This window comes from Panthera uncia, chromosome E1 (assembly GCF_023721935.1).
Source record: "Panthera uncia isolate 11264 chromosome E1, Puncia_PCG_1.0, whole genome shotgun sequence".
NCBI classification, from domain to species: domain Eukaryota; kingdom Metazoa; phylum Chordata; class Mammalia; order Carnivora; family Felidae; genus Panthera; species Panthera uncia.
In genome coordinates, this window is record NC_064814.1 from 42,044,598 (window position 1) to 42,065,703 (window position 21,106).

Sequence of the window (21,106 nt, forward strand, 5' to 3'; positions counted from 1 at the left end):
ATTTCAGGGTGAAATGAATGCACCTGACACCCGCGTGGCAGAAGAGTTCAGCCAGCTGAGCGAGACAGGGCTGGACTAAGGCTGGGACTCTGGGCCGCCCGGGAAGACTCCGCCCAGTGCAAGCACTCGCGCGCTCCCGAGAGGGCGCGCACGCGTACGCAGTCGTGTCTCGCGCAGGGTCGGGCCTGTCAGGCGGGAAATCTCGCGAGATCGGAGACTGGGATGACTGTCGGGAGGAGGGGAGTGGTGTCGGGGAAGGGGGGGGAACCTGGGCAGCGGCCGGGCTGTGTGGCTTCAGGGCTTGGAGAGAGAGAGAGGGAGGGTGGCAAAGGTAGTGAGTTGGTGCCGCCGCCTGTCTAAGGAGAGAGGAGGGGTCCCGCTTGCCTGCGCCCTTCACGGGCCGAGAGCGCGAGGCACCGGCGAACCTCTGAGGCCTCCCGGCCCCTGGGGACCCCGCCCCGCCGCCGGCCGGCCGGCCCGCGGCCTCTCTTCCCTTTGTGAGCGCCCCCTTCCCAGGGGTGGTGGTGGTGGCGGAGGGCTGTGCGTGGGCCCGCCCGCCGAGGGGCCGCGGCGGGGGACGAGAGGGCCTCGGCTGTGTGAGGACGGGAGGCGGCCGAGGCCCGGGCCGGTTCCCCCGAGGCGGCGGCGGCGGCGGCTCCCAGCACTTCCCCGCGCCATCTTAGCTGAGCCCAAGCGCTGAGGGCGCCTCCTCGACCCCGGTCGTCCCCTCGCCCCCTCCCCCCCTGCCCCTTGTCGCAGAGCTTGGGCTGGGCGGCTTGCTGGGGCTCCGGGGGGGGGGGGGCGGCGGTCGGTCGCCAGGCCCCCTCCTCCTCACTCCTCGCCCTCCAGCGTAGCGGCTACCCGAGCGCTGCAGGGGGCTGCGCTTGCCTACTCCGCCCAGACCTGTCGGCGAAAGGGTAAGGGCACCTCTGCTTTGGGAAAGGGAGACATGGAGGGGGCGGGGAAACTCGGCCCACTCGGGCCTCTCCGAGTAGAAGGGATGTGGGGGTGGGGTAGGGAGAGAGAGACAAGGAGGGTCTGTGATTCTGTGGGTGGGGTGAAGAAGCTGGTGAGCTGGGCGCCCTCCCGTTTTGAGGGGCAAGAGCAATTACATTTCTCTTTCCTGAGGGTCACCGGAAGGGGTGGTGGAAGGGGATGTCTCGAGGAAGGTGTGGCTCTCATGGGGAGACTGGGTTGCTGTGCACCCCGATTTAAAGGCGCGAGGTCCCTTTCCTTCTCTTCTGATCCCTCTGCTCCTCCCTCTCCTCCTTTGTAGTGTCTGTATTCTTGGGAAGGGTAGCCTGCTGGATGGATTCCACCCCCGCTCAGGAAATCTATACTCCTGTAGGGGTGATGGAAGCGTTTCTCCCCCCTACCCTTCCCCCTTCCCCATCCTTTAGTCTACTGCAATGCTGCAGAAGTCCAAGGCAGTTTCTTCATACACAGGCCCGTGTATACACTGAAGGGAGGGGGAGCAGGAGTGGGAAGTAATGGCGCTTCCCTTGGAAAGGTTACCCTTTTCCCTTGGTTTTAAATCGATAACAGTACCGGTTTAATATTCTTCCCCTGAGATCTGTCCCTGGGAAGCATATCTGTTCCTGTTGTTATTGTTGAGAAATATGGTCTCTGGAGAGGGACCCTGCCATGTTTGAACAGTTTTGATGTCTCTCTCTCGCTTTCTTTTTAAACACTAGATTGACATTTTGTGTGTGTGTGTGTGAACACGTTGGGTTTTCACTGGGATTCAGATGAAATAATTTTGTACTCTTTCATGTCCCTGTCTTTTTTTCTTTTGTGACTTTTGTAGTTTTTGAAGAATTATTAAAGATTAATGCATACAGGCAGGCCGTTTAATGGACCTTCGTTCTCTTTGAGCTGTGAATTTTTAGGGTTAATGCTATTTGTATAACATTGAAATTGGAATTTTCTGAAAATGATTAGGTTACAAACCTTTCTGTGGAGATGCTTTGTTAAGGAAATGAAAAAGAAGACATTAATTTGCCTAATTATTCTGTGAAAGGATCTGTGTTATGTAGTCATTTTCCACTTCTTTTGCTTCATGTCATATTTATTTAAAAGAAATCATCTGGTTTACAGTAGTACTTGTTTTTAGAGTAGCAATAAATAAAAATAAAAATTTTAACATCCTGGAAGTGTGTTGCAAAGTGCTTTTTGTGATCAAAGAATAGTCTTGAAGTCTACTGTTCATACTTTTTTTCTTTAAGTGTTTAGATTTACTGATGAAGTGATTTAAAAATGTCTCATATATAAAAGTTTGTAGAATTACTTTTTTTTCCCAAAGCAGTGAAGACTGAAATATGTACAGATATGAGTTGTTTTGATATTTTACTAACAAGTTGCATTTGGTGTTTAAGCTTTGCTTAGTGGGTGACTTATTTTAAAATACCTCTGGATGTCATCTACATTTAATGTTACCCATCAGACGTTTTTTGGTGTGTTTGTTGCATTTTGAAACCTGTTTTAAGACAGGGATTTAAAGATGTTAGTAGTAGTAGTTTTAGGCAACAATTTCGTTTCTGTCATTTCATGATTTTGATATAAGGAGGCACGTTAATGACATGGTAAATCAGTTTTATTATTTTTCCTCGGAAAATGGAATTCTCCTTGCTTTCTTTATTTCGTTTTGATTTTTATCTAAATTTATTTTGACTTAAACAGCACTTCTCATTTGAATTTTTATTTCATGGCACAAAGCTGCCATGTGTGTAGAGTTTTGGTGTATAGAGTTTCTCCCTATATGGGAAATTATGCCGTAAAGTTTAATTCTGTATGTTGTTGATAATTCATATATATTGGCACGTGTAAACCCAAGTATACTGCTCAGCAGAGAATGATTATGTTTTTGTCTTGGAAAGATGCAGGCAGAGAAGATTTGTCAGTAAAGGCTACAAAACTTAGAGAATATACACAGAATGTACATAAACTTCTTGCTATACTTCAGCATGCTAGAACTAAGAGAGACTCTTAAGAACAAGTAAAAAGAAACCCCATTATCCATAGCTGGTAAGAATTCTAAAAGTGGTAAAAGTATCTTCTTTACCAATTAGATAAATTCATTATTAAGGAAAAACTGCCTGAGGGTTATTTCGGCTGACCTCTTGATGCCACTGTCAGAGAATACTGAGAGCTGGGTTTGGTTGATTCCAGTTTAGTATGGTACTTAGGTTTCTAAATAGTTCATCTACAAAATGGCAGTGTACATCACTTCCTGTTCTTTCACAACTGACTCTTTCTCTGGATTCCCTTTTAATGACTTAACTTTTGGCATTCTGATATCTGATTTGTTAATTTGGTTATAATTCTCATGTTTTATAGATGGAAGAATTTCTAAGAATCAACTGGGTTTAATAGTCTAATATTATCTTGACAGTAACCTACCTTACAAACTAAAAGATAGTTTCTCAAACATATTTAAACTCTGAGAGGTTTTAGAGAAATAGAACAATGTACAGAACAAAAGTATGAGTGAACTGAATAGAAAATTATTACTGTGTTTTCTATAGTATAGATTTGAGGAGAACTATGGATATGGCAGTTACTTGAATGTGTGTTAATATTAAACAAACTTTCTGTATATCGAGGCACATACATATTTGGTCCCATGTTATGTCAGTCCATTAATAAGAAAGAAGCTGATTAGTTATAGAACACCAGGAAGACTAAATGCTGTTATTAACCATAAAGAGAATAATTTATTTTAGTAATTTGCTGATACTTAGTGGATATAAATACTTAGTAACTTCAGAAATTTTCTAGGGGCCAACAGTTGGCATTGAAATTAGATTTGAGATTAATCTGTTATTCATATTACCAGGAAATAAATTCTGGGTTTTTCATCTGACTGATTTGTGTATTAAAATCAGTTAATTTTTTCTTTGTATCACTTTTGGTTATCAGTAGTCTCTATTATAATAATTGCACTCATACTAGTTTAACCTTTTAGAAATTAGGAGGTTTTGGGGCGCCTGGGTGGCTCAGTAGGTTAAGCCTGGAGGCTTAACTCTTAACTCCTGATTTCGGCTCAGGTCATAATTCTCACTCCCCTTCTCTCTGCCTGCCCCCCCCCACCCCAAAATAAATACACTTAAAAAAAAAATTAGGAGGTTTTTTTGGTATGTATTAACTGATGTTCAGAATCATGTATGAATGAATCTTTTCTAAAAAGTGTTATTTCTGTAGTCAACTTCTTGCGAAAAATTGAGATTGATCTGTTAAACAGAGTGCCATCGTTACATTTATCTGCTTTTAGGTTTTTATACTTGTTATGGCTGGATTTTAAAAAATATTCTTCAAAATTTCTGGGGCGCCTGGGTGGCTCAGTTGGTTAAGCATCTGACTTTGGCTCAGGTCATGATCTCGCGGTTCGTGAGTTTGAGCCCCACATCAGGCTCTGTGTTGACCGCTCGGAGCCTGGAGCCTGGAGCCTGCTTCGGGTTCTGTGTCTCCTTTTCTCTCTGCCCTCCCCTGCTCACGCTCTGTCTCTCTTACTCTCAAGAATAAATAAACATCAATTTAAAAAAATATTGTTCAAGATTTGAAATTCTAAGATGTGAGAAAGATACAAACCTGTATTATTCCATTCCATTCCATTGTTGGATTGAAATATTTTAATTTTTAGTGGTAAAAATTGATGTTTAATTTCATTAAAGATGTCTCAGACCTTCTAAAAAATCCACATGAATTAAAAAGTTGTATGGAGGGACTAGAAACAGTTCTTAAGAAGAAAAAAATTTTTTGACATTGTATTTTATTGTTTTGAGAGACAGATTGCTGAGTAGGGAAGAGGCAGGGAGAGAGGGGGAGAATCCAAAGCAGGCTGTGGGCTTTGAGCTGTCAGCATAGAGCCCCATGCGGGGCTCGAACCTATGAGCACAAGATCATGACCTGAGCCGAAGTTCGACGTTTAACCTACTGAGCGACCTAGGCACCTTTTTTTTTTTTTTTAAGTTTATTTATTTAGAGAGAGAGCACACTTGTGTGCACATGCACACCAGTGGGGGAGGGGCAGAGAGAGGGAGAGAGAATCCTAAGGTGTCTCCACACTGTAGTGTAGAGCCCAATGTGGGCTTGAACTCACATAAATACCTGGCATGTAAATAAAAGTATAGATATATAGCCTATTAAAAATGCCAATGTCAGTGTAAACAACTCATTCTTTTTAGAGTTGTATATTTAAAATTTTTTTCAATGTTTATTTTTTACTTTTTTTAAATATTTATTTTTGAGAGAGAGAGACACACACAGCACAAGTAGGGGAGGGGCAGAGAGAGAGGGAGACACAGAATTTGAAGCAGGCTCCAGGCTCTGCACTGTCAGCACAGAGCCTGACATGGGACTTGAACTCATGAACCCTGAGATCATGACCTGAGCTGAAGTTGGACACTTAACTGACTGAACCACCTAGGAGTCCCAACGTTTATTTTTGAGAGAGAGAGAACAGGGAAGAGTCAGAGAGAGATGGAGACACAGAATCTGTAGCAGGCTCCAGGCTCTGAGCTGTCAGCACAGAGCCTGATGCGGGGCTTGAACCCATGAACTGGGAGATGATGATCTGAGTCGCAGTTGGCTGCTTAACCAACTGAGCTACCCAGGCGCCCCTAAACATAACTACTTTTAAGTGGCCTCTAACATCTTTAAAGTTGAAAAGGAGCTGATTTTTCCTTTTGACAAAATGCAGAGTTAGAAGAAGGTGAATTATTCTATTTAGAAAGACATGCATGGGGGGTCTGGGTGGCTCATTCGGTTAAGTGTAGGATTCTTGATTTTGGCTCAGGTCATGATCCTGTGGTTTGTGGGCTTGAGCCCTGCCTTGGACCCTGCACTGATGGGTTGAGCCTGCTTGGGATTCTCTCTCTTTTTCTGCCCACCACCCAGCTCCTCATGCTCGCTCTCTCTCTCAAAATAAATAAACTTTAAAAAAGAACTCTTAGAAAGATATGCAAAATTTAGTTTCTGAGAAAAGCAGTGACAAATAATGGAATGGAACAAAATATTCTGATTTGCAACCACTGATAATGATAAAAGTGGCACGTAATGTATCTTAATTTCACATAATAATATTAGCTGTGTAATTACTTTATGTAACTTAAAAAAAGTTTATTTATTTTGAGAGAGAAAGGGGAGGAGGGGCAGAGAGAGAATCCCAACAGGCTCTACACTGTCAGTGTAGCACCTGATGCGGGGCTCAAACCGGGAGATTGTGACCTGAGCCAAAATCAAGAGTTGGTCGCTTCCAACTAAGCTACTCAGGTGCCCCCCCCCCCCACCTTTATGTGACTTTTTAAGCCTTACTTTCTTCATCTATAAAATGAATATAGAACCTACTTTACAAGGTTGTTAGGTTTAAATGGGATAACTTGTTAAGTACTTAGCATATTGCCTGATACATAGTACGTGCCCAGTAAGTTGTTGGCTATCACACACTAGCTGTTTAATAAATGTTTGCAAATGAATACAGGGAGTCTAATATTTAACACTGAAGTGCATTCCATAATTTTGATTTGGATTAATACATTTGGAGCTGGACATACCTTTTTGAAAGAAATGATTAGAATTTTTCTTTTAAGTCAGCTCCACACTGAGCGTGGAGCTCAACTCAGGACTTGAACTCAAGCCTGAGCTTCAGAGTCGGATGCCTAACTGACTGAGCCAACCCAGGTGCCCCTAAATTATTAGAATTTCTAATTCTAAGAGTAGCTTACAAACTTTTTATACCTATAGTGGACTACTGGCTAGTTCTACAAGAGATATTCTTTTTCCTTTGTGGATAAACCTTTCCTAAATAATGAAATTTTCTTTCCCTTTTGTACTTCATTTGTTTATTTAAGAGTCATTTCATGTCACTCTTCCACATCCTGGAGCTCTTTTCACCTTCCTAGCTTTGAAGGCATCCAAAGTACTCCTGCTCTCCTAAGCTTATCTTTATAGGTTCCCTTTGTACATCCTTACCTTGAAAGTGGTTTGTATTCCACAATATATTAATTAACAGACATTAAATGATGATCATATGCCAGTAAGACATGATACCTGCCCTGGAGGAATTCTGTCATTTCATTTTTTTCCACCTCCTGAATATTTTCTTAAACTAGATACTCATGAAAGCAAGGAATTGTCAGTTCCTTGGGATTGTCAGTTCCTCTAAGCTAGTGTTTTTCAAACTTTAGGTTGTGACTTAATAATGGCTAGTGAATTCAATTTAGTAAGTTACAATAACAGTTTTTTTAAATGAAAAATAATAGGAAATAATCAGAATGTGGTATGTAAGGGTAAGCATTCTAATGAGAAACTTTTTTTTAATGTTTATTGATTTATTTTTAGAGAGAGAGAGAAAGTGTGCTCACACAGGGCGAGGGGGGCAGAGAGAGAGGAAGAAAATTTCAAGCAGGCTCTGCAGGGCTCAAGCTTACCAACCATGAGATCAGGACCTGAGCCAAAATCAAGAGTCAGATGCTTAAGAAACTTCAGAGTTGGGCATCCCAACAAACTTTTTTTTTTTTTTTTGGCTGTATCTTTATGTGCTCTGGATAACCAGTTACATTTTTAAAATATGTACATTCAAGTTAGTTACCCAGTTACATTTTTTAAAAATTTCTTTTTCAACTTATCCTTTCTACCTTTTTTTAATATTTACTTTGTTTGAGAGAGCGTATTTGGGGGAGAGGTAGAAAGGGGGGGCAGAGGATAGGAAGCAGGTTCTGCACTGATAGTGAGCCTGATGTGGTGTTTGAACGCATAAACCATGAGATCATGACCTGAGCCAGAGTTGTATGCTCAACCAACTGAGCCATCCAGGCACACCCCCTCCCCGCTTTTTTTAAAGTGTATATTTATTTATTTTCGGTAATCTCTACAGCCAAGGTGGGGCTCAAACTCATGACTCTGAGATCGGGAGTCACATGGTCTTCTGACTGAGCTAGCCAGGCACTACATCATCTTTTTATGCCTTTACTTTACGTATTTACTTTTAATGCCTCTGAAGTATAATATACTTGTTTTTTCTTTTAATAAGTCTACTTTCAGTCTTTCCTGATTCTAGTCTCTAGTCTATTTGATAGTTATGTTATGCATATTCACCTTTATTAGGCTGCACATCTTGTTAGGGTACTAAGGACTCTGTCTAAAAGATCCTGGTAAGGGTACCAGCCATTTTGGGTGTGATGGTAACTTTTGAGGTGTTTATATTGGGGAACCTATGTTATTACATATCTAGAGTCATAGCCTGTGTGTATGAGTGCAGTTTCTTAGGAATTGCAAAATTTATTTTTTAAGGAAGGAAAACTTTTTATTTGGAGCATATTGAGAAAATGTCTTTTATTTTTATTTGGGGTATATGTGGATTTTAAAAATATTGCAGCATATATTTTAACAGGATTTGTAAGGTGACTATTTAAGTATATTAGATAAGTATATTAAGTATATTTTTAAAATTTCAGTGTGCTTCAGTGCATGACATTTTACCATATCCTTATGTTTTGATTGATGTTTTTAGTCCACTTGTGGTAGCAGTTATGAGTCTCTAGGCTGTATTTTTTACTGATTTCTTCAAATTTATTTCCACTGAGACTGAGAAATTTCAGAAAAACTTGATGAACAGCATTACTAAAGAAGGGGAAGGCTTTTTCTTTGGGAAAGCTTTCTCTCTTTGCTAAACGCATCTATATTGTTGATTGGAAAGACTAAAGTTACTTATTTACCTGTAATTATACTTGATAAGGAAACTTTATTGTTGCATAGAAACTCTGTATGGTATGTGTGATAGTATTTAACATGTAGTGTTTCAGTAATCTCATGCTATGTAAATGGTAGATGATGACTGTGATGTTTTATAATAATGGATCATCACATTATAGGAGTATGGTGTTTGTTGGTTTTGTTCCTTAGAATTTAAGGGTTCTGAGTCCCAGAGGAACAACATAATGTGCTTGTTTTCAGATTCTTTACTTTGACATATATAGTTGTTAGCACTGATTTTTCCATTATTGAGAAAATAGAGTAATGAAAAGATCCTTCCTTTTATCTTCATTTTAGGTACTGACAAAATGTTTTTGTGTATTATGTGTGAATATTCAAGTTCTGTAAAATAATGCTGTGAAACTTTAGAGTAAAAGGACTTCAAGAAGGAAAAGATGTGAAAGTTTTCTATTTAGAAAAGGAATGTCCTATAATAGACTTGGTTGCTAGCGATGGAAAGTATAGAATTTGGGTATCTCTTCGTTTATGTGACATTTTGGTTGAACTAATTACACATATACATACAAATATATAGTAAATTGGGTGAAGAGAACCACTATATTCAAGAATAGCATGGTTTTAGAAGAAAATAAAAATATTGATATGTGAATTTTGTTTTTGTAATATGTATTAGATAATACAGTAAATTAGAAGAATAAGTTTTGCAAGAGAGGCTTATTACTATAGTAAAAGTTGTTATCCCAAAATCCTAAATAAAGGATTGTTACCAAATGAAATTTTTTCTGTCACTGGTTGAATATATAGGAAGTAAGTGCTATTTATTATTTAATAAAAAATAAATGATAAGGGGGATGGGAGTATTTTGGTTTATATTTTACTTTGTTTTTGCATTTGGTAGTTTTAATATTGGAATTGAATTAGATTTTGTGCCTGTAAGGAGGGCCAAAATGATATTTGAAAAAAACATGTTTTTAATCCACAAGAATGGACCTACTTTGAAAGTTGTATGTTTTGAGAACTTTGAGTAGGAATCAAAGAACTTTTATTTACCATATTTGGAATGTAGATATTTCAATAATGTATCATTCTTTCAAAAATTTACCTTCAGTTGGATAATTAGCCTCCTGATATTTTACTCTAAACAACTAAATTTAACAGGTCATCTGATTGATTTAAAAGTCTTGAAAGTGCAGATCTTCATTCAACCTTCTACGTGATGGTGTGGAATATATTAGGGTAGGAATGGTAAAACAGGTACAGTAAGCAAACACCTAAAATATGTCTTATGCCTCTTTGAGGTGGTACATCCAGTCATTAACAATAAAATTCTGTTTTTGAGATATGAAATGTTTATTAAATAATAAAAATGTCTATTTTTGACATTAAGGTGCGCTGTTACTCTGTTAATATAAATTATATTGGATTAAAGTTAGGATTCTGGAATGGTATCCTTAAATTTTAGTATTAAATTTTTTATTTATATTTTTAAAATGTTTTATGTTTATTTTTAAGAGAGAGCGAGGCAGGGGAGGGACAGAGAGAGAGGGAGACAGAGAATCTGAAGCAGGCTCAGGCTCTGAGCTGTCAGCATAGAGCCTGATGCGGGGCTCAAACTCACAGACTCTGAGATCATGACCTAAGCTGAAGTCAAGATGCTTAACCGACTGTGCCACTCAGGCGCCGCTTTTATTTTTATTTTTAAGTAATCTCTACAACCAGCATTCAGGCTTGAACTCCCTACCCCGAGATCAAGAGTTGCATGCTCCACCAACTGAGCCAGCCAGTTGCTCTGGTATTCTAAATTTTAGTATCCATTATTTTACTTTGTCTTAGGTGGTACTGTGTGATGAGATTAAAACATTTTTTTGAAACAGTGTTCTTTTTTTATTCCTTTTGATGCATAGTGATTAAGCTATTTGGTATACTCATGCTTATCTTAGTATGGAAATCAATTTTCACTTAACACTTTTGAGATACTCAGGTTATAACTTTTGATTTGTTGGTATATACTATGAAAACACCAAATCAAAATAGTAATTGATGAAATTTGAATTTAAAGACTACCAGCTTAGGGCACCTGGTTGACTCAGTTGGTAGAGCATGCAACTCTTGATCTCAGGGTTGTGAGTTTGAGCCTGTGCTGGGTGTGGAGCCCACTTTAAATAAATGAAAAAAATATCTTTAAAAGAAAAAAATAAATAAAGACTACCAGTTTAGCCAGTACACTATGTAGCTTTAGGTTTATTTTAATTAAAATGAGATTCATTAATAACACATGTATTTATTATATATTTTGAGTCCTATATTCTAGGCACTGTGTTTATCATAATGACATCTATTTATTATACATTCAAGTGCTATTTGCTAGGTGCTGTGCCAGGATACAAAAAATGAGTTAAGACTGGATTCCTCCTGTAGTTCAGTTTAGTTAGGGATATAGACTTGCAAATAGGTATATACAATAATTCAGTGCAAGATTTCTCAACCATGGCAGTATTGACATGTTAGGGAGGATAATTGTTATGGGGAGATCTGTGCTGTGTATTATGATATTTTGCAGCATTTCTGGCCTTTACCCATTAGATGCCAGTAGCACTCCCTGCCGCATGTGACAATCAAAAATGTCTAGACATTGCTAGATGTCCCCTGGGGAACAAAATCACTTCTGATTGAGATGCACTGGTTTAGTCAATGCTAAGGTTATGGGAAGTGGAATGTACAAAGAGCTGTTATAGCAAAAGTAAAGGTAGAATTTAATGTTATAAGAGCTGTTATAGCAAAAGTAAAGGTAGAGTTCAGAAAGCTGGAATGAGCCCTGAGGGAGTGTGATTTTATCTAGGTCTTAAAGAAAAGTAGGACTGGAAAGGATATCAAATACCTGAGAGCATGAAAGATCAATATCTAAGAAAGGGATTCATAGTTTGTGGCTATAGGTTATTTATAGGGTTAGGGATGGATATTTGGTAAAAAATTACTTTGGGGCCATCTTAGTTCTTTTAACTGTTTAATTGAGGCATAATTAATGCACCAGACTGCATAAATATGAAGTGTAACATTATTGAATTTTTGCAGATGTATACAGTCATGTAATCACCATGCAGAATATGAAACATTTCTAGCAGTTTTTATAGTTATTTTTTGAAGGACCATTTTTGCCGATGTGAGAATCATATAAAAGCAGGAGTGTATTAATCAGATTTGTGTTTTGAAAAGATTACTCTGAAGGTATTATGGAGAATAAATGGGCAGAAATTATATGTAGGAAGATTGGTTAGAAGGTTATTACAGAAGTCTAAATACGGAGAGCTGACATGATGGATTTGAGAGACATTAAGGCAGAAAAATTGATAGGATAGGGGTTTACTAGAGGGAAAGGATGTGTTGAGGAAGACTTTGTTTTGTAAGCAAACAAGAAAGATAGTGATTTTGGCTTTGGTTGTGTATTAGGAAAGACTAGGTTATGTTGTGGTAACAAACAGTTCAGGACTTTTAGTGGCTTTTAACAGTACATTTTTTTGCTTGACATGCTATATGTATAGTGTGGGTCGGTGGGGGCTTCTGCTTGTTCTTGCTATGCAGGGTCTCAGACTGATAGAGGCTCCATTTTAACACATTGTTCGCGATCTCCATGGCAATAGGAAGGAAACTTGCTAATAACTCACTGGCTCTTAAAGTGTCTAGAAGAGGGTCATGTCATTTTGGCTTATTCATTGGCCAAAACAAGTCCTATGGTCTTAACAGATTACACAGAAGAGGTAAGGAAGTGCAGTCATACTGTGCATTCTGAAGAAGAGAACTGAAATATTTCAGCCATAGTAAATATTTGCCATATGTTGAGTTACAGCTTATTTAGTCTTTTAAATAGTTAATTAATGTTGAAATTTATGATAAGAGTTTTAGTAGTAGTAGAGCTGCCAGTTACTGAACATTTATTTGTGTGTGTGGTACTTTAAGATATATTTTTGTTTTAATCTTTTACAACATTTCTGCAAGGTAGGTGGCAGCCCCATTATATAGTGGGGAAACCAATGCTTGAGGTTAAAGAACTTACGATTGTGTAGCCAGTAAGTAATGGAGCCAGGAATATGTCTGTAAAACCTGAGCTAGTTGTACTCTACCAGGTTAAGTAGAATCTACATGGCAGTAAGGTAAAGGGAGGAAAAAAACTTTTTGATTGACTAATCAATCACATATTGCTAATTAGACTTAATTTTTGGAAAAGATTTTGCTTTTAAGTAATCTCTACACCCAGTGTGGGGCTCAAATTCACAACCCTGAGATAAAGAGTTTCACGCTCCACTAGCTGAGCCAGCCAGGCAGGCACCCCTAGACTTAATATTGTTAATTAGACTGAAGTGAATTAGCAGTGGTGTTCTTCCTGTAAATGACATTTCTCCAGAATGTTACTGAGATTTCACAAGTTTAGACTATTTCACTACATTTTAAAGATTCAAAGATTAAAAGCTGCTGTTTTGTATTCATTACTTCTCTCTTTTTACCACCTTCTGATATCTACCTATATCATAACAGAGTTATTAATGTTTGAATATGAAAATTTTTCATCACTTCTTTGTACGTGAAATACTAGTGTATGCAGTTTATTTCTCTATTTCTCTTCCTTAGTGAGAATTTCCTTTCAGGTATGGGAATTACTAGTCTTGGGGTATTGATAATTAGAATTAGAGGGAATGTGGCTGTTGGGAATAGAAAAGTCAAGGAGAAGGCGGAGTCAGGATTTTATAAAAAAAACTTTAGTAAAGATTAAAGGAAATAAATCTGATTTGTAAAACTGTCTTCCACCTTCTAACGAGGCAAAGAAAGAGCTTATCTTTTAGAGGCTAATAGTACTTTTACATGAAGTTAATGGACAGAGCTAAGAGCTAAGGCTCTCTATAATGGCAAAGGCCTGTGAGAAGTAAATTAGTCAAAGTATTTCCATCATACTTGCATCTTGGCACCACGGTTGTCTTTGGGAAATCATCAGCTTTTGCCTTAAAGTTGGAAAAGGCCTTAAATAATGGAAAGAGGTTAAATTATTTAGAATAAGTTATAACTGTTCATGGTATAAAATTTAGAATATACAGGGGTGCCTGGGTGGCTCAGTCGGTTAAGAGTCCGACTTCGGCTCATGTCATGATTTCAGTTTGTGAGTTCAAGCCCCACATCGGTCTCTGCTGACGGTTCAGAGCCTGGAGCCTGCTTCAGATTCTGTGTCTCCATCTCTCTCTCTTCCCCTCCCCTGCTCACGCTCGCTCTCTCTCTCAAAAATAGACATTGAAAAATTAAAAAATATATATACAAAAAAGATATACCATGGAAAGTAAGTTATCTTTCCATGTCTATCCCCTTCCCACACTGTACCCCTTTGCACAAGCAATCATAATTTCTTATCTATCCTTTCAAAGATGGTTGGTATTAAACATTTGAATGGTGGATTAGGCAGGAGGAGAAAAACCTCCTAGTATGCATGTCTGCAGAACAGCAGTGCACATTTACAAGCACTTCAAATGAGAGACATGAAAAATTTAGAGTTTAGGAGCATCTGGCTGGTTCAGTCGGTAGAACATGCAACTCTTGGTCTTGTGACTCTAAGTTCGAGCCCCATGTTGGGTGTAGAGACTACTTAAAAGTAAAATATCTTAAAAAAAAATTTGTAGTTACTAAATTACCTGTGTGGTACACATGGGAAATTTAGGATATGTAAATGTTATTGGTATTTTTTAGCAATTTAGTGTGTGCAAAAATATGCAAAAAATTTTCTAAGAGCATAAATATACCGGTGATCTTAGTCCTCCTGATCTTGTTTGCTTTTTTAATATTTTAAGTGCCAAAAAAAATCAATTTTTTTATTAGGTCGATTTTCAGGGAGCAGGACTTTGAGTTTAGAGAGAGACTCGGGGTGCCTGGGTGGCTCATTCGGTTAAGCATCCGACTCTTGGTTTTGGCTCAGGTCATTATTTCACGGTTCATGGGTTTGAGCCCCTTGTCCAGCTCTGCTCTGACAGAGTGGAGCCTGCTTGGGAGTATTTCTCTCTCCCCTCCTCTCTCTCCCCCCTTCCCCCTCTCTGCCCCTCTACCCCCAATAAATAAATAAACTTAGAAAAATGTTTTTGAGAAGTCTCAAGGAGAATAAATATTCATGTGTGGTTCTAAATGTCTTCCTTGTAATGCTTAGTGCTATTTATTGTCCCCTTCTTAAAAATTTTATTTTACTGGCCCCTTACTCTAAATGTCTCCAAATGCCTGCCTGAAATGTCTTGTATTTCTTCGATATTCATAGATATGCTAGTTTCAACACATATAAAATGAACTCCTCTTTTTCATTTCCCCTTGCAAAAGGTTCCCCTTATTTACCAGTTTCAAAGTTAATAATGTTTTTTTTAGTCAGCATTACCAAAGTATAATTTACTTGCAGTAAAATTCACAAATTTTTAGTGTTCAGGTAACCGTCACCCTGGTGACAACAAAGAGCGTTTTTCTGTTCCCTGGAAATTCCCTATAACCCTTTGCAATCACTCACTCTATTCCTAGGCAGCCACTGATGTGATTTCTATTACTGTGAATTAGGTTTGTCTTTTCTAGTTTCATAGAAATGCAATCATACAGTGTGTATTGTTGTTGTTTGTATTCTTTTGGCATAATGTCTGTGGTATTTATGTTGCTGCATGTATTATGGTTCATTTCTTGTATTTCTTAGTACTATTCCAATGTTTTGTTATACCATAATTTATTTATCTGTTTACTTATTGGTATTTGAATCATTTCCAGATTTTAGCTATTACAAGTAAAGCTGTTATGAACATTTGTGTGCAAGACTTTTATGGCCATTTATTTTTATTTCTGTTAACCTTTCTAAAACCTTGCAAGCTAGAAACTTTGGGATTGTTTTTGATTCTTTTAACCTCTATTCTCACCTGTATTCATCCAGTAGATTATGAAGTTATGGATTTTTTTCCTTTGGAATATGTTTTATTCTTTGTTCTCTTTTCCAAGTATCTTTAACATTCTTGTGAGAAAGTAAGTACTTTTTATTTTGTGAAGCCTTATTTCAGAGTAGAAGATCAAGGGTGATGTAGATGGTGCCTTTCTGAGTGAGGTTTATAGTTAGGTAGGATTGCAGACTGAAATTGGTCAGAGGATGATGCTGACTTTGAAGTTTCATGATGGGGCAAAGAAATGTTACTGTTGGTCTCTGGTTTTGTAGAAACCAAAGAGAATGCCAGTTGTGAGAATGCCAGTTTTAGTGAGAATGCCAGTTGTGAGAATGCCAGTTTTAGTTTCTCTTCGTTTTTGTTTTGTTGTATATTCATAGGTATGTATGTTATGGTAAAAAAAATAAGTTTATTATCATGGGGAAAGTTCTCATTGCTGTGTGACCTTGAGCAAATTACTTAACCTTTTTGGGCTTAAGTTTCATCATCTGTAAAATGAGGATAATAATAATACCTGTCATGTAGAGTTATGAGAAGGATTAGATGCATTATTATATGTATAGTTGGTTCTTAGAACAGTACTTGGTATAAAGTGTTAGTATTATTACCTTGAGTCCAAGTTACTTTATTATTTTATTTTAGAGAGCGCACGAGAAGGGGGAGTGGGGCAGAGGGGGGGGAGAGAGAGAGAGAGAGAGAATCTTAGGCTCCATGATCAGCACAGAGCCTGACGTGGGGCTTGATCCCATGCCTTTGGGATCAAGACCTAAGCCGAAATCAAGAGTTGGATGCTTAACTGACTGAGCCACCCAGGTGCTCCAATTCTAAATTACTTTAAGGGCTATTTTTTCCTCTCCCATTTCAGTTCCTCTTACATATTAGTGTGATTTATCTCCTGACAGACCACTCTTCTGTTAACTGTTCAAACCTACAAAGGCACTGTATTATGTGGCAACTATTTGTGGGTCTTTCTTTCAATTGTGGTAAAATATACAATGGTTAGTTATACAAATGAAGTTTTACAGATGTACCTATCACTCAGATTAAGCTAGAAAAAGTTTCTAACATTCCAGATTATCATAAATTACTTTTGCAAATATATCTTTTTTTAAAAATTGAAGTATAATTGACATATAACATTATACTAATTTCAGTTATACAACATAATGACTTAATATTTATATAGCAAAATGATCACCACAATAAGTCTGGTTAACATCTGTCACCATACAAAGTTACACATATTTTTTTGTTGTGATGAGAACTTTTAAGGTCTGGTGTCTTAGCAACTTTTAGATATGCAATACAATATTATTAACTATAGTATGCTGCCTTGATAACCACCAATCTGTGCTCTGTCTCTGTAGATTTATCTGTTCTGGATATTTCATATAAATGGAATCATATAAAACCTTTTGTATCTGGCCTTTTTCGTTTAATATTATTTATTTAAAAATTTTTAAGTGTTTATTTTTGAGAGAAAAAGAGAGCACAATCAGGGGAGGGGCAGAGAGAGAAGGGGACAGGGTATCCTAAGTGGGCTCTGCACTGACAGCAGAGAGCCTGATGGCAGGGTTTGAACTCATAAATCATGAAATCATGACCTGAGCTGAAGTTGGACACTTAACCAAATGAGCCACCCAGGTTCCTCTTTCACTTAATGTTTTAGAGGTTCATCCACACTGTAGTTTGTATTAGTACTTTATTCCTTTTTATGGCTTAATTCTACTCGATTGTATGTACATACTACAGTTTGTTTATTCATTCATTTGTTGGACGTTTGGGCGATTTTTACCTTTGGTTGTTGTGAATAGTGCTACAATGAACATGTGTGTGTGCACGTGTACTTCTTTGAGTACCTGTTTTCAGTTCTTGTGGGTATATACCTAGGCGTGAAATTGCTGGGTCATATGGTAATTCTGTGTTTTAACTTTGAGGAACTGCCAGGTGTTTTTCACAGAGACTAAACTACTTTATGTTTCCACTAGCAGTGCACAGGGATTTTGGTTTGTCCACATCCATTCCAAGAGTTATTTTCCGTTAAAAATTAAAAAAAAATTATAAGCCATCCTACTGTGTGTGAGTGCTACCTCTTTGTGGTTTTGATTTGCATTTTCCTACTAAGGACATTAACCATCTTTTCATTTGCTTATTGGCCGTTTGTATATCTTCTATGGAAAAATATAAAACTTTTGATTCTCAAAGAGGTATGCTTAAGTTACCAAAAAAAAAAAGTCTGGGAAGATACAAAATATTTGGTGTTACTATGTAATTAAGTGCCAAACTGTTTGGTACGAATACAAAGTACTATGGGTAGTTAAAAAGAAGAGATTGTAAAACAAAAAGAAGGGATATGGTGACACTAGTTTAAGTTTTCTTAAGAGTATAAGACTCCTTCCAACATTATATATAATTAGAAATGTTATCATATTTTATTTTTTAATTTAAATTTTAGTTAACGTACAGTGCAATATTGGTTTCAGGAGTAGAATTCAGTGATTCATCACAACAAATGCCCTCCTTAGTACCCATCACCCGTCTAGCCCATCTCCCACCCACCCACCTCCCTCTGTCAGCCCATAGTTAGTTCTCTATCATTAAGAGTCTTTTGTGGTTTGTGTCCCCCTCTTTTTATTTTCCTCCCCTTCCAATGTATTCATCTGTTTTGTTTCTTAAATCCTACATATGAGTGAAATTATATGGTATTTGTCTTTCTCTGACTTATTTCACTTAGCATAATACATTCTAGCTCTGAGCACGTCATTGCAAATGACAAGATTTCATTCTTTTTGATGGCTGAGTAATATTCCATTGTGTATGTATCACATCTTTATCATTCATCAGTTGATGGGTATTTGGGCTCTCTCCATAGTTTGACTATAGTTGCTAATGCTGCTATAAACATTGGTGTGCATGTACCCCTTTAAATCTGTATTTTTGTATCCTTTGGGCAAATACCTAATAGTGTAATTGCTAGGTCCTAGGGTATTTCTATTTTTAGTTTCTTGAGAACCTCCATACTGTTCTCTAGAGAGGTTGCACCAGTTTGCATTCCCACCAACAGTGCAAGAGGGTTCACCTTTCACCACATCCTTACCAACACCTGTTGTTTCTTGTGTTGTTAACTTCAGCCATTTCGACAGGTGTGGGGTGGTATCTCATTGTGGTTTTGATTTATATTTCCCTGATGATGAGTAATGTTGAGCATCTTTTCATGTATCTGTTAGACATCTGGATGCCTTCTTTGGAAGAGTGTCTATTCATGTCTTTTGCCCATTTCTTGACTGGGTTATTTGTTTTTTGGGTGTTGAATTTGATAAGTTCTTTATAGATTTTGAATACTAACCCTTTATCAGATATGTCATTAGTAAATATCTTTCTCCCATTCCGTAAGCTGCCTTTTAGTTTTGCTGATTGTTTCCTTTGCTGTGCAGAAGCTTTTTATCTTGATGAAGTCCCAGCAGTTCATGTTTGCTTTTGTTTCCTTTGCCTTTGGCGACGTGTCTAGTAAGAAGTTGCTGTGGCTGAGGTCAAAGAGGTTGCTGCCTGTGTTCTCCTGTAGGATTTTGATAGTTTCCTGTCTCACATTTAGGTCTTACATCCATTTTGAATTTATTTTTGTGTATGGTGTAAGAAAGTGGTCCAGTGTCATTCTTCTCCATGTTGCTGTCCAGTTTTCCCAACACCATTTGTTGAAGGGACTGTCTTTTTTCCATTGGATATTCTTTCCTGCTTTGTTTGAAGATTAGTTACCATATAGTTGTGGGTCCATTTCTGGGTTTTCTGTTCTGTTCCATTGATCTGTGTGTCTGTTTTTGTGCCAGTACCATACTGTCTTGATGACTACAGGTTCATGATATAGCTTGAAATCTGGAATTGTGATGTCTTTTTCAGGATTACTTTGGCTATTCGAAGTCTTTTGTGTGGTTCCACACTATTTCAGGATTCTTTGTTCTAGCTCTGAAAAAATGCTGGTGGTATTTTGATAGGGATTCCATTAAATGTGTAGATTGCTTTGGGTAATATAGACATTTTAACTATGTTTATTCTTCTAGTCCATGAGCATGGAATGTTTTTCCATTTCTTTGTGTCTTTTTCACTTTCAAATGTTTTTTTTTTTTTTTAAGTTTATTTATTTTTGAGACAGAGACAGAGCATGAAAGGGGGAGGGGCAGAGAAAGAGGGAGACACAGAATCGGAAGCAGGCTCCAGGCTCTGAGCCATCAGCCCAGAGCCCGACTCGGGGCTCAAACTCACGAACCGTGAGATCGTGACCCGAGCTGAAGTCGGACGCTCAACCAACTGAGCCACCCACGCGCCCCTCTTTTTCACTTTCTATCATAAGTGTTCTAGGGACATCTGGGTGGCTCAGTGGGTTAAGCGTTTAACTCTTGATTTCAGCTCGGGTCATAATCTCACAGTTCATGGGTTCAAGCCCCGCGTGAGGCTCCCTACTGTCAGTGCAGAGCCGGCTTGGGATTCTTTCTCCCTCTCTCTGCCCCTTCCCTGTGCTCGCTTGCTCTCTCAAAAAATAAACTTAAAAAAAAAAGGGGGGGAGTTCTATAGTTTTCTGAGTATTATAATTAGAAATTAAATTTTTTTAAATGTTTTATTTATTTTTGAGACAGAGAGAGACAGAGCATGAACAGGGGAGGAGCAGAGAGAGAGGGAGACACAAAATCCAAAGCAGGCTCCAGGTTCCGAGCTGTCAGCACAGAGCCCAATGAGGGGCTCGAACCCATGAACTGCTAGATCATGACCTGAGCTGAAGTTGGACGTTTTAACTGATTGAGCCACCCAGCCGCCTCTTTAAATTTCACTTAAATCCAAGTTAATTAACATGTTAGGTATGTGTTTTGCAAATCTTTTCTCTCATTGTTTTTTATTAATGTTACCTTTCAGAGAACAGAAGTTTTCAATTTTGATGAAGTCTAATTTATCAATTTTTTTTTTATTAAAAAACTTTTTTTGAGGGGCGCCTGGGTGGCTCAGTTGGTTGAGCATCCAGCTTCGGCTCAGGTCATGATCTCGCAATTCGTGAGGTCGAGCCCTGTGTCGGGCTCTGTGCTAACAGATCAGATCCCAGAGCCTGCTTCGGATTCTGTGTCCCCCTCTCTCTCCGCTCCACCCCTGCTTGTGCTCTGTCTCTGTCTTTCAAAACTGAATAAACATAAAAAAAAATTAATAAAATAAAAAACTTTTTTTTAAGTTTATTTATTTATTTTGAGAGAGAGAGAGCACGAGCAGGGGAGGGGCAGAGAGAGAGAGGGAGAGAGAAAGAATGCCAAGGAGGCTCTGAACTGTCAGCGTGGAGCCCACTGCGGGGCTGGAACCCATGAACTGCTGGTGACCTGAGCTGACATCAAAGTCGGATGCTTAACCAACTGAGCCGCCCAGGTGCCCCTTGATTTTTTCTTTCTTTCTTTCTTTCTTTCTTTCTTTCTTTCTTTCTTTCTTTCTTT

At 38.3% G+C, this 21,106-nt stretch overlaps 1 protein-coding gene across 1 annotated transcript in view; it reads left to right on the top strand.

The window, feature by feature from the left end:
• Positions 1-204: 204 nt before the first annotated feature.
• TAOK1 (TAO kinase 1) overlaps positions 205-21,106 on the top strand; it is a 144,621-nt gene continuing 123,719 nt past the window's right edge. The window contains exon 1 of the mRNA XM_049637950.1: positions 205-917. The gene's annotated coding sequence lies outside the window, so the exon portion shown is untranslated. The remainder of the gene's footprint in view (positions 918-21,106) is intronic.